The following is a 14,141-nucleotide window of genomic DNA, read 5'->3' on the forward strand; positions in this document are numbered from 1 at the left end:
GATGAAGTGTTGCAGCTCTGAGCATCATTGTAAAGCAGGAAATGGCTGGGGAAGAGAGGCCTGCCTCTCCTTCAGTGTCTCTTATCAAGGAAGAAAGACAATTGTTCCTAGAAGGCTCCCAAGGCTACGTTGACTTAAATCTCATTGGCCAGGATGGGGTTGCATGCCTTTCTCGCCTGTTACTGGCAAAGGGAAATGGGGTTCTCACGATTGAGTTACATGGTCACTATTCATCCTGGGGCTGGGCAAATTCTCTCTCCCACAACAAAATTAGCATTTTGTTCAAAAGGAGGAAATAGGCAATAGCTACAATCACTTTCTACCATATTCCCTGAATTCATTTATTGTACTGTTTAGTTGACTCTAAGCATCTGTCATAACACTTGGTCCATAAAACAGCCTTAAGAAATAGTGGATGGTCTATGCCTCCAGAGAGCCAGTCAATAACAAAGAGTTGAATCCAATAGTAAGTTGTATTTACTGAGCAACTAACATTTCCAGGTAAGTAATACATATTGTTCATAATTGCTACAGCCACACTATAAGGTGAATTTTAAGATCTCCATTTTATGTATTGAGAAACTAAGACAAAGGGGGCTTGGTAACTTGGCCAATGTCACAAACCTAGAAAGTGACAAGTTTTTGTGGTTCCCAAATCCAGTCTTCTTCCATGATACCATAATGACTCTCTATGTTGCAGCAGTTTTTGGCTCTTCCTGACTTGCCTGATAAAATAATTTTATTTAGTGTCCTCCAAGCCTAGAAATCTTGGGTGGAAATTGAAGTCTTTTGTTTTTATCTTCTCTAAGCATCCATATCTGTAAATGAATCACACGAAAGGGAAGGTAGCAGAGAAAAGTGAAATATAGGTAATGCATCAATTTCTAATGAGGAACTTTCTTACTGACTTTCTGGCCTGTGCAACTTAGCTGCCTAGCAGCTAAATTTGAGACCTGAAAAACAATCTACTTAAGTTAGAAGAGAGAATATATAGAATAAGATTTCTTATTTCTGGTCAATAGAGACAGGTAATTTGGATTTGGTAATTTGGGGCTTCATGAGAAAATTACTATCAGTTTTTATCTAGACCACTGCAAGGACTGTGTAACTGGTACCCTACACCCACTTGGGTCTTTTTCCACATGGCAGCCTGAATGACTTTCAAAAGTAACTCTTTTGTCGATGTCTTGCCTGAGGGTTTCAGCCCTGGGCAAGTTCACTCTGGACTCCTTTAGACTGAAAAACAAAATGTCAGGGGTAAAGAGAGCCTCGTACTGAGCTTTACTCTCAGGACGGTAGGTTGAGCCCCGGAATCCCGTTCACCTCTGTCTCTGCCCTCACTCAGCCTCTGCCCCAGGCTCTGACCTCGCCTCCAGCCTCTGCTCACCTCTCTCCTGCCCTCATACTCTCTTCTCTAGGCTCTGCTCTTAGTACCAGGAACTCTTTATAGCAATACCTAAAGTAATGGCTTTTTGCCAAAGGGGTTATAAGCATGCACCTGTGCTGTAGGCTAAGTATTACATGATCACACTTATACAATGGGTAGATTTGATTAGGATCAGGTGAGCATCCTGGCCATGGAGCTTCCATTTTCCCTACAGTCACTCATCAACTTAAAATTTTCAATGGCTTGTTATTGTACTTAGACTTAAGACTAGTGTGACTTTAATGCTCTGACGCTCCACTAGAGCTGGCTTCTGCTCCTTCATCCTCACCTTATACCACTCTATTCCTTACTCTCTGCTTTCCAAGCACTTTGGTGTCATTTGTCTCCCCACACTCATCAAACTTCCTCCTATGAAAGAGATTTCACACACTGATACCTACTAGAAAGCTCATCCTTGATGCCAGATTAATTTATATTCAGCCTTCAGGGTAAAGTATAAATTCCTTGAAAGTCCCCTGCCCCATCTATGACTATTGGTTTAATGTCTGCCATTCCTTTCAAGGTGGTAAGGACTAGTGCTCCGGAGCATGGATGATGGGGCCAAATGACCTCTGTTCAAAGGTCAGTTCTAACACATATCTAGCTTTGTGACATTGTTATTTCCCATGCCTCTTTGTCCTTAACTGTAAAATAATGAATGCAATAATTCTAATAGGGTTGTGAGGATTTAATAGGTTAGTACATATGTAAAGTACTTAGAACAGTGCCCAATACACTGTAAGAACTATTTAACATGATTAGCTCTGTGAGAACTTGCTTTTTTCCCAGGACAGTAGGTTGACCACTGGAATCCCATTCACCTCTGTCTCTGCCCTCACTCAGCCTCTGTCCCAGGCTCTTAGAACAGTGCCCAATACACTGTAAGGACTATTTAACATGATTAGCTCTATGAGAGCAGGGACCACATCTAATGTAGCTTTACCATAACCTCACCAGAGAGCATAGTGCCCACATACAGTAAACACACAGCCAACATTTGTTACATGAATGGATCAAGACAGGAACAACTATTTTGATGCAAATGTCACTTGGGGTTTTCACAATCATACAGCCTTTCCACAGGACACAATAAAGAAGGCATAGCTGGCTTTTATAGCCTGGCAATGCTAGACCATAATATCAATCCAGGCTATTTGAAAATTTAATTAAATATTTAAGTATTGCCTTGATATTGAAAGACATTGGTGCCTGAGTCAGGATAGGTTTCCAGCCTTGCAGACAGAGTCATCTCTAAACTCCATTATAACTCTAAAATAGGTCCCAATTTATTTCTCTGTATTTTGATGGACTTGAGAATATCTTCATTTTCTCTTGTTGGAGAGCCCCTACATTTGTACTGATTGGTTGGCCTTCAGAAATGTACTGAATTTCCTGGCAGGACTGTTGATTAAGGTAGACATTTTCATAGTTTTCGTTCATTTTAGCTTTCGTCTCATTCTTGCCCTCCATAGTTTGTGTGGGTTTTGCCCACAGACTCTTTGAACTCTGCACAAGAGAGGCAGACCAACAACCTTAGTGACTTGTCCTTGGAAGGTGGGAGGGATTGGGCTGTGGGTACATTTGTTGGTTGCTCATTCATTCCTTTAATTCATTAATTTCATCTGTATGGTGAGTAAGACTCCTGAGCTGAGGGTTGTGCAGACCATTATAACAGCTGAGATAGGAAAGACTGTTGCTTGAACCTTGACAGGACAAGACTCAGGGAGCAGGTGGTGGGGTAGGAAAGAAAAGGAGAATGAGAAGAAAAGGCCCAGTAGATGTGGAAAAGAAAAATATGCAAGTAAACCCTTTAGAAACATCCTCTAACAACATCAGCCAGTACAGACAAGCTTTTCTCTTACTGGCAATAATGCATCTGAAATGCATTATTCAGAGAAGACAATATTACCAAAGTTAACATGTATGGTGACAACTTTTCCTTGTTACAGGAGGAAAAAAATAGTGATGTGGAAGTGCTTCAAGTAAATGAAAATGAATCCAGTTCATAATCAAGTAAAAATGTTATGGGTCCAGAGCCAGAGAATATTCTTATAGTGGGCTTTTTTCAGCACCCTAAATTTAACCAGATGGAATGCTTTTTAAAGCACCACCCTATTCAAACTTTGGAAGTGAAGAATTTGTCTTTTAATGGTAAATTTGCATTCCATCAAAAGATGGAACACATCACCCTCAGCTTACTTATTACCCAGAAATAAATGATAATTTAACTTATTTACTTTATGGCTGATGATGAATACCTAGATTTCAGAACACTTATTTCAGATATGATCCAGTAGAGGTATACAGACAACATGAATTGACGCATATTAAAAATGTGAACTCCATTCCTGGTATACTGAAAGCCATGCAACCACAAATTCTTGTTGGTTTTAACATGAATCTCCTATTTCAAACCCCAAATAGTGAGGTTACAGAGAGAATACTCATTACACTGAATACGGAAAAATTAATGCAGCTGAATTATTAGTAAAGGAGAACCTAGTTGCTGAAATGCAAATAGATCAACAGCAAGTTAACATAATCCAACAGACTCCTATGGGGTCTGTCAAAAGTTCCTGATCTGGCAAGATATCCTACTGAAATAGTATCTTGATTTTCTGATAGCTATGACAAGCGCAAGCTATAGTGGTAGAATTAGTACCCATATTGCTTGAATTTCTATACAATGGGCTATGCTCTTATTAGTCAGCAGGTTGATTTAGACATCTCTTTGTATTAGGACTAAAGACACAATTTTTACAGTCAACAAATAATTATTGAAGGTCAAATTCTTGTCAAGCACTGTGGTAGGCCCTGGGAACATGAGAGGTGGTATATACAAAGGGAATTAAGAGACTTGCTCATTCTTATGAAATTAACAAACTCAGTAAAAGATGCAGACATGGAAACAGACAGTCGTATTATGATTCAAGATTTACTTGAGATCTGTATATGATACACGGAAGCTCTGTGAGGGCGATTACTACTGCTGGAGGGGTAAGTGAAGGAACATTTGCCAGAGAAGGTTACATTTGAACGTGGCCTTTGCAAGTGATTGGGGCATTGTGCTGTGGCAAGAAGGTGGAGGGAGAAGGAAGCTCAGGCAGAATATTTCTAAAGGCCAGGAGGTTTAATAACTACCGGGGAATGGCAGTTGATGTGGCTGGATCAGATGTGTAAGAGGGATAATGCTATTCCTTTTGAGCCTCAAGACAATCCTGGGAGGTGGGTAGACATTATGATTTCTAATTCATAAATGAGGAAGCTGAAGCTCAGAGAAGTTAAGCAACTTAACCGACATCATCCAACTCGGGGTCATTTGCACAGCTTCAGTTTTGTAATTTTGAATAGTTTTATAAAGCACAATTGAATTGGTCAATGATAATAAAATGCTAATGTGGGAGAAGGATGTCATAAAAGAAATAATGCAGAACAGGGTAAATTCTCAAATACTTGAGAATGAGTTATTCATTACATGTAAGCCTGCCTTCAGCTTCCAACAGCATTTTGCTTGCCCAATTTTCTAAGAAAATTAACCTTGAGATATATTGTGATGAGAGACTTCCTTCTGAGGTTTCTTGAGATCTAAGTAGTCCACTTAAACGTACATCTATTTGAATGGTCTCCTATAATGTATTGATGGGTCTTAAAAGGAATTTTAGTCTGTGGTATGGAAGAAGGAACCTGCGAAGTGGGTAGGAGCTCCTGGTCTGGCGGTATGAAAGAATTCCTCATATTTAAGAGAAGAGAAGGAAGAACAGTTTAGTGTGTGAAAAGAATAAGAGAGAAAAGTCTTTTGATTTATCATCTATGAATCAAAGTCTTAAAACAAAGCCCAGGAAAAGAAATATAATCAAAGGAATATGAATTATAACGAACCCTTACATGGCTTTATGTGGTCAGGGGAGGAGAAGAGGAAAAAGGGAAAAAGTGTTGGGAAAATGGGCCTTCTGATGTGGCGATTATAGGAAGAAAGAAATCCATGTGAGAAAAGTTGATGGTGTGTTCAGGAAGAGAGGGATACGTCACACTAGACTCAAATGGTGTTGGTGAGCCTTGGAATTCAACACGATAGTCAAATTGCACTCTGCAACTGGCAAGTAGACTACAAATTTTAGACTACTGAAAATTTAATGAGCTTATATATCCCAAAATAAAGCATTCTAAGGTCAGATTGACAATTTTTTTAGATTGTCTTCTATTTTGAATTATTCCATTTTGTTCTATTTGTATTCATATTTGACAGTTGACTTTGCAGTACATTCCTCTATTGGATAATTCATCAGTTGGATATTTTATTTTTCCATAAAAAATATATATCACTTACCTACAGTAGTAGAACTAAAGAGGAAATTAAAAAATACTTTAAGAGAGACACATTTTTTGTGTGATTCCAGATCAATAGAACATAGTATTAAACAGCAATAGCAAACTATACTTACACTATCTAGAAATCAAATAAGATAAAAACAGTTGACTAATAAGATTCATATTTATATAATATGCAGTTATAAAACACAATCACAAGAATTATAATTCCATCAAGTTTCCATCTGACATATTGTATAATCACTACAATAATAGCAATAAAACCAAAGGGAAAAAACTCAAGATTATTTTGGAAGACAAAATCCTTGCTACATTTCTGTGTATTTCCTTAAACTTGTCAATAGCAAGACATGTTAATTATACAGTCTACAAATATAATAAAATGGAAGTGATTCACTTTTAAAATTCCTTTTTAAACCTACAGTTGTAAAATATTATCTTAAAATTTGTAATAAATTTTGAGCTATTATTGTATTATCACCTAATTGCTATTGACAATAAAACTAGAGGAGAAAAAAAATCAATTCCTTCAGCAGAGATACAAAAAAACCATCTTCCTGGGCTCTGGATTTTCAGACATAGATTCGTTGGAAGATGGAATCAACTCAAATGGTGATCTACCATTTCTTTCTAGATTGTGTGGCAGAAATCCCATAGATGGAGTAGAGGCATTTCTTGTTGGTGGAGGATCCGCCAAGCCAGAGAAATCCCTCTGCGGACATTCTTCCTGAAAGTTTCCTCCTCGGTTTCCTCTTAGGAATTTCCCTCTGGAATTGCTCTGACGGGAGGCTGAGGGGAAGGATTCAGGACCGGCAGCTGTTTGTATGGGGCGGAGAGGGGGCTTGCATCAGGACAATCCCCAGTCCTTGCCACTGTGTGGAAGGCTAGGGAAAGCTCTGCCTATGGAGAGAGCAAGGTGGCCAAATGGAGGAATCTGGCTTCTGTTGTCCTGACCTTAGCGACATGGTATCTGGTCCAAGTCTGGCACTGGGCCCTGGAACCCTTCACAGCCTGATGTTTCTCCTTCCTCAGGGACTTGGCTGTCCAGAGGATTTCCTGGTAGTCCTCACCAGGCTAATGTCCCATTTGAACTGTCAGGCATATTAAGTATACTTTTTGAGGCATTTAAGTTCTTCAGTAATTTTTTTTCTCATGCATGCATTGTACTTTCTGAGTTAACAAGGTTTCTCTCTGACAGCAAAGCTGTCTTTGGGAGTAGCAGGTGATTCTTTTGACTTTTTCTGAAAGCATTTGGAATTTGATGGGTGTCCAGCTGTTTACATGCATGGTTGATCTTTTCATAATCTTTGTAAACATTCTCTTTTATTTTTCCAGGATAAATTCTTTCTGAAATGGTTAGTTAGTGAAAATTCATTTCCTCAGTACAGTTGAGGAAGGAATTGAAATTTCTGCTCTCCCTTTCTGACAGTGGCTAAGCTTTATCGATTTGATGACTTTTAATATGACCAGTAATTGCATTATCTTATTGATATACTGTTTGGTTTCTGTTTCCTCCAGAAGTTCTTAAATAAGTGTTTAAGTTAGCTGTATCAATTGGTTTCTTCAAAATTCCTTTGGATCGAACTTCTAAATGGTCTGTTTTCTAATGCATTCATTTTATGCAATTCCAAGTTCTTGCTATCTAAGAACAGCCTTCTCAAAGAACAGCAACCTAATCTTTCATCCCAATATGTTCACACTGAAGCTTGATATGATTTTCTTAACCATTTTGAATTTTTTCAGTGTCACTTTATACTTTTCTAATATTTTTTCTTTTGGTGCTTGAATCCTCTTCTTTTCCATTCTTAAGCTTCTTGTGAAAGCAGCTTTGTGTTTCCCTGAAGATGAGGATATTTATCTAAAGCATCTTTTCATTCTATCTGCAGCTGTTCTTCATCCTTGTGATGTATTTTGAAGGCAGTTTTGGTTGTAGCCCCTTGAAATTAAATGTTATTTGAGGCATATTCTAAGTTCTGAATCTTTCTTATATTGTCATACATTAAATTAACTTGTTATAAATATTTAGATTTATTATCTTTGAAAATTTCCATAGCCCAAGTAAAAATTTGGAGCTTCCCAGGTATTTAATAGCGTTCTCCAGTTACTGATATTTCTGCTAATTTTTTCTTAAGTTTGACTTTCATTAAAGTGGACTTAAGGTCTTCAAATTCTTTTTTTAATCAGGCTAATTTCTTCCAAAACTTGATGTCTTTCTACCTGAAAGACCATACTCTAATGGCTGGTTTATTGTTTCTGCTTAAGTAACAATTTTTGGACAATGTAATAAAAACATGACTACATAGACTATCATTTTCCCAGCAATCTGTGGGTACCTGGGCCTGGTCTACAATCCCCTACCAGTGCTATTTGGTGGTCCCCAAGGCCACTTTGAGCTGTCTCAGCTTTGGTGGGACTGTGCTGGCCACAGCAGATAGCAGAGAACCCTGGTGAATGTTCTACCCAGACCAAGCCAGTCTTGGCCTGCAGGGAATTAGAAAAATACTGGCTAATGATCTCTTGAATACATTTTTCATCCTGTGGCCTTGAAGACCTCTCATCCTGCCCATAAGAAATGAGGCTGAGAAAATGGATAGAGCTCTTTTCACAATGGCACTTGGGCCACTTGAGCTTCTTCTGAAAACTAACCAACATGCTCCTAAATAACTAAGGGCCAAAGAAGAAATCACAAGGGAAATTAGAAAGTATTTCTAACTGATGCTAAAGTACAACAGAACCACATGCATGGGTTGCAGATAAAAGAATACCTACAGGTCGAACTTAAAGCTTATATATCAAAAGAACAAAGATTTAAAGTTGACACTCTATGTTTCCATCTCAAGACTGTTAAAAAAAGATTAAAATAGAAATAGAAAATTGAATAATAGAGAAAATTAAAGCCAAAATTTGGTTCTTTAAAAAGGTTAATCAAGGTTAATAAATGTCTAGCAAGAAATGATCAATAAACACAGAAGTCACAAATTTTCAATATTAAGAATGAAATGGCAAATATCACTATAGATCCTATAGATAACAAAACAGTAAGAAATATTATGAACAATTTATGTCAAAACTCTGGCAACTTAGATCTAATGGGCAAGTTAGTTGATAAAATCAACTTATCAAAATTGATATAATGAGAAATAGAATATCTGAATGGCACTGCATCTTTTAAAGAAATTTAATTCATTATTAGAACCTTACTCAAAAGAAAAATCCAGTTATTGTCACTCATGAATTCTTTTAAATATTTAAAGAACAAATAAGACCACTCTTATACAAACTGTATGCAAAAATAGAGAAGGAAGAAAGAACCCAGTTCATTTTATGAGATCAATATAAAATGGATACCCCAATATTTCAAAGACATTCTAAGAAAATAAAATTACAGAAAATGTTGCTTATGAAACCCTTCTGAAAATACTAGCAAAGTGAGTCTAGTAACATATAGGAATTATAAGATGACCAAATGGAATTTATTCCCAAAATACACAGTTATTTTAACATTCAGAAGTCAGTAAAATTAATGGAAGGATAAAAAAATATGTGATCCTCACAAGAGATGCAGAGAAAGCATTTGTCAAAATTCAACAACCATTTGTTGACATAACCTCTCATTGAACTAGAAATATATGGGAACTACCTTAATCAGGTAAAGATCTTGTTAATGGTGAAATAATGAATGCTTTCCCATTAAGCTAAGAAATAAGGCAATGATGCCTCTTCTCATCATTTTTATCCAACATTATCAGCCCAAAACAGTACATGAAGAACAAAAAAGTCACAAAGATTGGGAAGGAAAAAATAAAAATGTATTTTCAAGTGAACATGAGTATGTACATAGAATTCATAAATTACTATTAAAATGTGAATTTAGAAAATTTATAGGATATAAGGTCAATATACAAAAATAAATGTATTTTTGTACTAGAAGCCATCTTTTGATAATACAATTTCTAATAATTAGTGCTATTTACAATGCCACCATAAATATAACATACTTGGAAGTAAATATAACAGGATATGAGTAAGACCTCTATATTTAAAATGAAAATCATTGCTGAGAGAAATGAAAGATGTAAATAAAAGCAGTGGTATATTGCATTCCTGAATTCGAAAATTTAGGAATGTTGAGGTCGATTCTCCTCAGATTGATTTTTAGGTTCAATGCAATTCCAATAAAAATCCCAACAAATGGAGGAGGAGCCAAGATGACAGTGTGAGTAGAGCAGCAGAAATCTCCCCCCAAAACCTATATATTTTTGAAAATACAACAAATACAGCTATTCCTAAAAGAGAGACCAGAGATACAGGACAACAACCAGACTGCATCTACACCTGTGAGAACCCCGTGCCTCATGAAGGTGGTAAGATACAAGCTGCGGCCTGGCGGAACCTGAGTGACACCCCTAACCCAGCTCCTGGCGGGAGGAGAGGAGTCGGAGAGAGGAGGGAGAGGGAGCCCAGGACTGCTTAATACCCAGCCCTAGCCATCTGCACTGGGAGTGCAGACACAGAGTGCGTGGGGTGCTGGATACTAGGGAAACGGGACAGTAAAACCTGCAAGTGGGTCCCCACAGCCGGCGTACCTGGGACAAAGAAAAGAGAGTGCTTTTTGGAAGTCGTAAAGGGACAGGGACCCCACAGCTGGATGGAGGCGTCCCAGCACATTCAGTCCAGCAGCTGGGAATCCCAGGGAACTCTAGGTGTCCTAATCCCCTGGGTGGCAGCTCTGAGGCTCCTCATGGCAATAAACAGTCTCCTGTCCATTACCCCTCCGGTGCAGCTCTGCCATAGCAGAGCAGCATCCTGAGGCCAGGCATGCCCACAGCAACCATGCACGGAGCTTCCTTCATGGCAGCTGGGCAAGAATCAGAGACCCTGTCTGTGCACAACTACCCAGCACAAGCTGCTAGGAGTTGCCGTACTCCCAGGAAAGGAAGGCCACAAACTAACAAGAAGTGATGTTCTCCCAGCTGACACACATGCCAACTCCCCACAACTACAACTATTGTCATGAAAAGGCAGAAAAATTTGATACAGATGAGACTAACCCAGACATCCACCCCTGAGAAGGAATCTGGGGAGATAGACCTAACTAATCTTCCTGAAAAAGAATTGAAAATAAAGGTCATAACCATGCTGATGGAACTGCAGAGAAAAATGCAAGAGCTAAGGGATGAAGTTTGGAAGGAGATTACAGAAATGAAACAATCTCTGAAAGGACTTAAAAGCAGAATGGATGAGATGCAAGAAGCCATTAATGGAATAGAAACCAGAGAATAGGAAGGCATAGAAGCTGATGCAGAGAGAGATAGAAGGATCTCCAGAAATGAAACAATATTAAGAGAACTGTGTGACCAATCCAAAAGGAATAATATCCGCATTATAGGGGTACCAGAAGAAGAAGAAGAGAGAGAAAAAGGGATAGAAAGTGTATTTGAAGAAATAATTGCTGAAAACTTCCCCAAACTGGGGGAAGAAATAGTCGCTCAGATCACAGAAGCACACAGAACTCCCAACAAAAGGGACCCAAGGAGGACAACACCAAGAAACATAATAATTAAAATGGCAAAGATCAAGGACAAGGACAGAGTATTAAAGGCAGCTAGAGAGAGGAAAAAGGTCACCTACAAAGGAAAACCCATCAGGTTATCATGAGACTTCTCATCAGAAACCTTACAGGCCAGAAGAAAATGACATGATATATTCAATGCAATGAAACAGAAGGGCCTTGAACCAAGGATACTGTATCCAGCACGATTATTATTTAAATATGAAGGAGGGATTAAACAATTCCCAGACAAGCAAAAGTTGAGGGAATTTGCCTCCCACAAACCACCTCTACAGGGCATTTTAGAGGGACTGCACTAAATGCGAGCACTCCTAAGGCTAAATAGATGTCATCAGAGAAAATAAAATCACAGCAAAGAAAGCATACCAACCCAATACTAACTAAAGGCAAAAAATAAAATCAACTATCCAGAAAAGCAGTTAAAGGAAACACAAAAGAGCACAAAATAAAACACCCAACATATAAAGAATGGAGGAGGAAGAATAAGAAGAGAGAGAAATACAGAAACATCAGAGAGTGTTTACAATAGCTCAATAAGCGAGTTAAGTTAGACAGTAAAATAGTAAAGAAGCTAACCTTGAACCTTTGGTAACCATGAACCTACAGCCTGCAATGGCAATAAGTACATATCTTTCAATAATCACCCTAAATGTAAATAGACTGAATGCACCAATCAAAAGACACAGAGTAAAAGAATGGATAAAAAAGTAAGACCCATCTATATAATGCTTACAAGAAACTCACCTCAGACCCAAAGACATGCACAGACTAAAAGTCAAGGGATGGAAAAAGATATTTCATGCAAACAACAGGGAGAAAAAAGCAGGTGGTGCAGTACTAGTATCAAACAAAATAGACTTCAGAACAAAGAAAGTAACATGAGAAAAGAAGGACAATACATAATGATAAAGGGGTCAGTCCAACAAGAGGATATAACCATTATAAATATATATGCACCCAATACAGGAGCACCAACATACATAAAACAAATACTAACAGAATTAAAGGAGGAAATAGAATACAATGCATTCATTTTAGGAGACTTCAACACACCACTCACTCCAAAGGACAGATCCACCAGATAGAAAATAAGTAAGGACACAGAAGCTCTGAACAACACACTAGAACAGGTGGACCTAATAGACATCTATAGAACTCTACATCCAAAAGCAACAGGATAAACATTCTTCTCAAGTGCACATGGAACATTCTCCAGAATAGGCATACTTAAAGAAGGAAGAACAATCCAAAAAGAATAGTCTAACATCACAGTTATCGAAATTGGAAAAAGAAGAACAAATGAGGCCTAAGGTCAGCAGAAGGAGGGACATAATAAAGATCAGAGAAGAAATAAATAAAACTGAGAAGAATAAAACAATATAAAAAATCAATGAAACCAAGAACTGGTTCCTTGAGAAAATAAAATAGATAAGCCTCTAGCCAGACTTATTAAGAGAAAAAGAAAATCAACACACATCAACAGAATCAGAAACGAGGAAGGAAAAATCATGATGGACCCCACAGAAATACAAACAATTATTAGAGATTACTATGAAAACCTATATGCTAACAAGCTGGAAAACCTAGGAGAAATAGACAACTTCCTAGAAAAATACAGCCTTCCAAGACTAACCAAGGAAGAAACAGAAAATCTAAACAAACCAATTACTAGCAAAGAAAATTGAAGTGGTAATAAAAAAACTACCCAAGAACAAAATCCCCGGGCCAGATGGATTTACCTCGGAATTTTTTCAGACATACAGAGAAGACATAATACCCATTCGCCTTAAAGTTTTCCAAAAATAGAAGAGGAGGGGATACTCCCAAACTCATTCTATGAAGCCAACATCACCCTAATACCAAAACGAGGCAAAGATCCCACTAAAAAAGAAAATTACAGACCAATATCCCTGATGAACATATATACAAAAATATTCAACAAAATATTAGCAAACCAAATTCAAAAATACATCAAAAGGATCATATACCATGACCAAGTGGGATTTATCCCAGGGATGCAAGGATGGTACAACATTCGAAAATCCATCAACATAATCCACCACATCAACAAAAAGAAGGACAAAAACCACATAATCATCTCCATAGATGCTGAAAAAGCATTCGACAAAATACAACATCTATTCATGATAAAAACTCTCAACAAAATGGGCATAGAGGGCAAGTACCTAAACATAATAAAGGCCGTGTATGATAAACCCACAGCCAACATCATACCGAACAGCTAGAAACTGAAAGCTTTCCCTCTGAGATCGGGAACAAGACAGCGATGCCCACTCTCCCCACTGTTATTCAACATAGTACTGGAAGTCCTAGCCATGGCAATTAGACAAAACAAAGAAATACAAGGAATCCAGATTAGTAAAGAAGAAGTCAAACTGTCATGCATTTACATGATATTGTACGTAAAAAACCCTGAAGACTCCACTCCAAAACTAGAACTAATATAGGAATTCAGCAAAGTTGTAGGATACAAAATTAATACACAGAAATCTGTGGCTTTCCTATACACTAACAATGAACTAATAGAAAGAGAAATCAGGAAAACAATTCCATTCACAATGGCATCAAAAAGAATAAAATACCTAGGAATAAACCTAAACAAGGAAGTGAAAGACCTATACCATGAAAACTACAGGACACTCTTAAGAGAAATTAAAGAGGACACTAACAAATGGAAACTCATCCCATGCTCTTGGCTAGGAAGAATTAATATTGTCAAAATGGCCATCCTGCCCAAAGCAATATACAGATTTGATGTAATCCCTATCAAATTACCAACAACATTCTTCAACG

This window comes from Manis pentadactyla, chromosome 6, assembly GCF_030020395.1.
Source record: "Manis pentadactyla isolate mManPen7 chromosome 6, mManPen7.hap1, whole genome shotgun sequence".
In the NCBI taxonomy this organism is placed as follows: Eukaryota; Metazoa; Chordata; class Mammalia; order Pholidota; family Manidae; genus Manis; species Manis pentadactyla.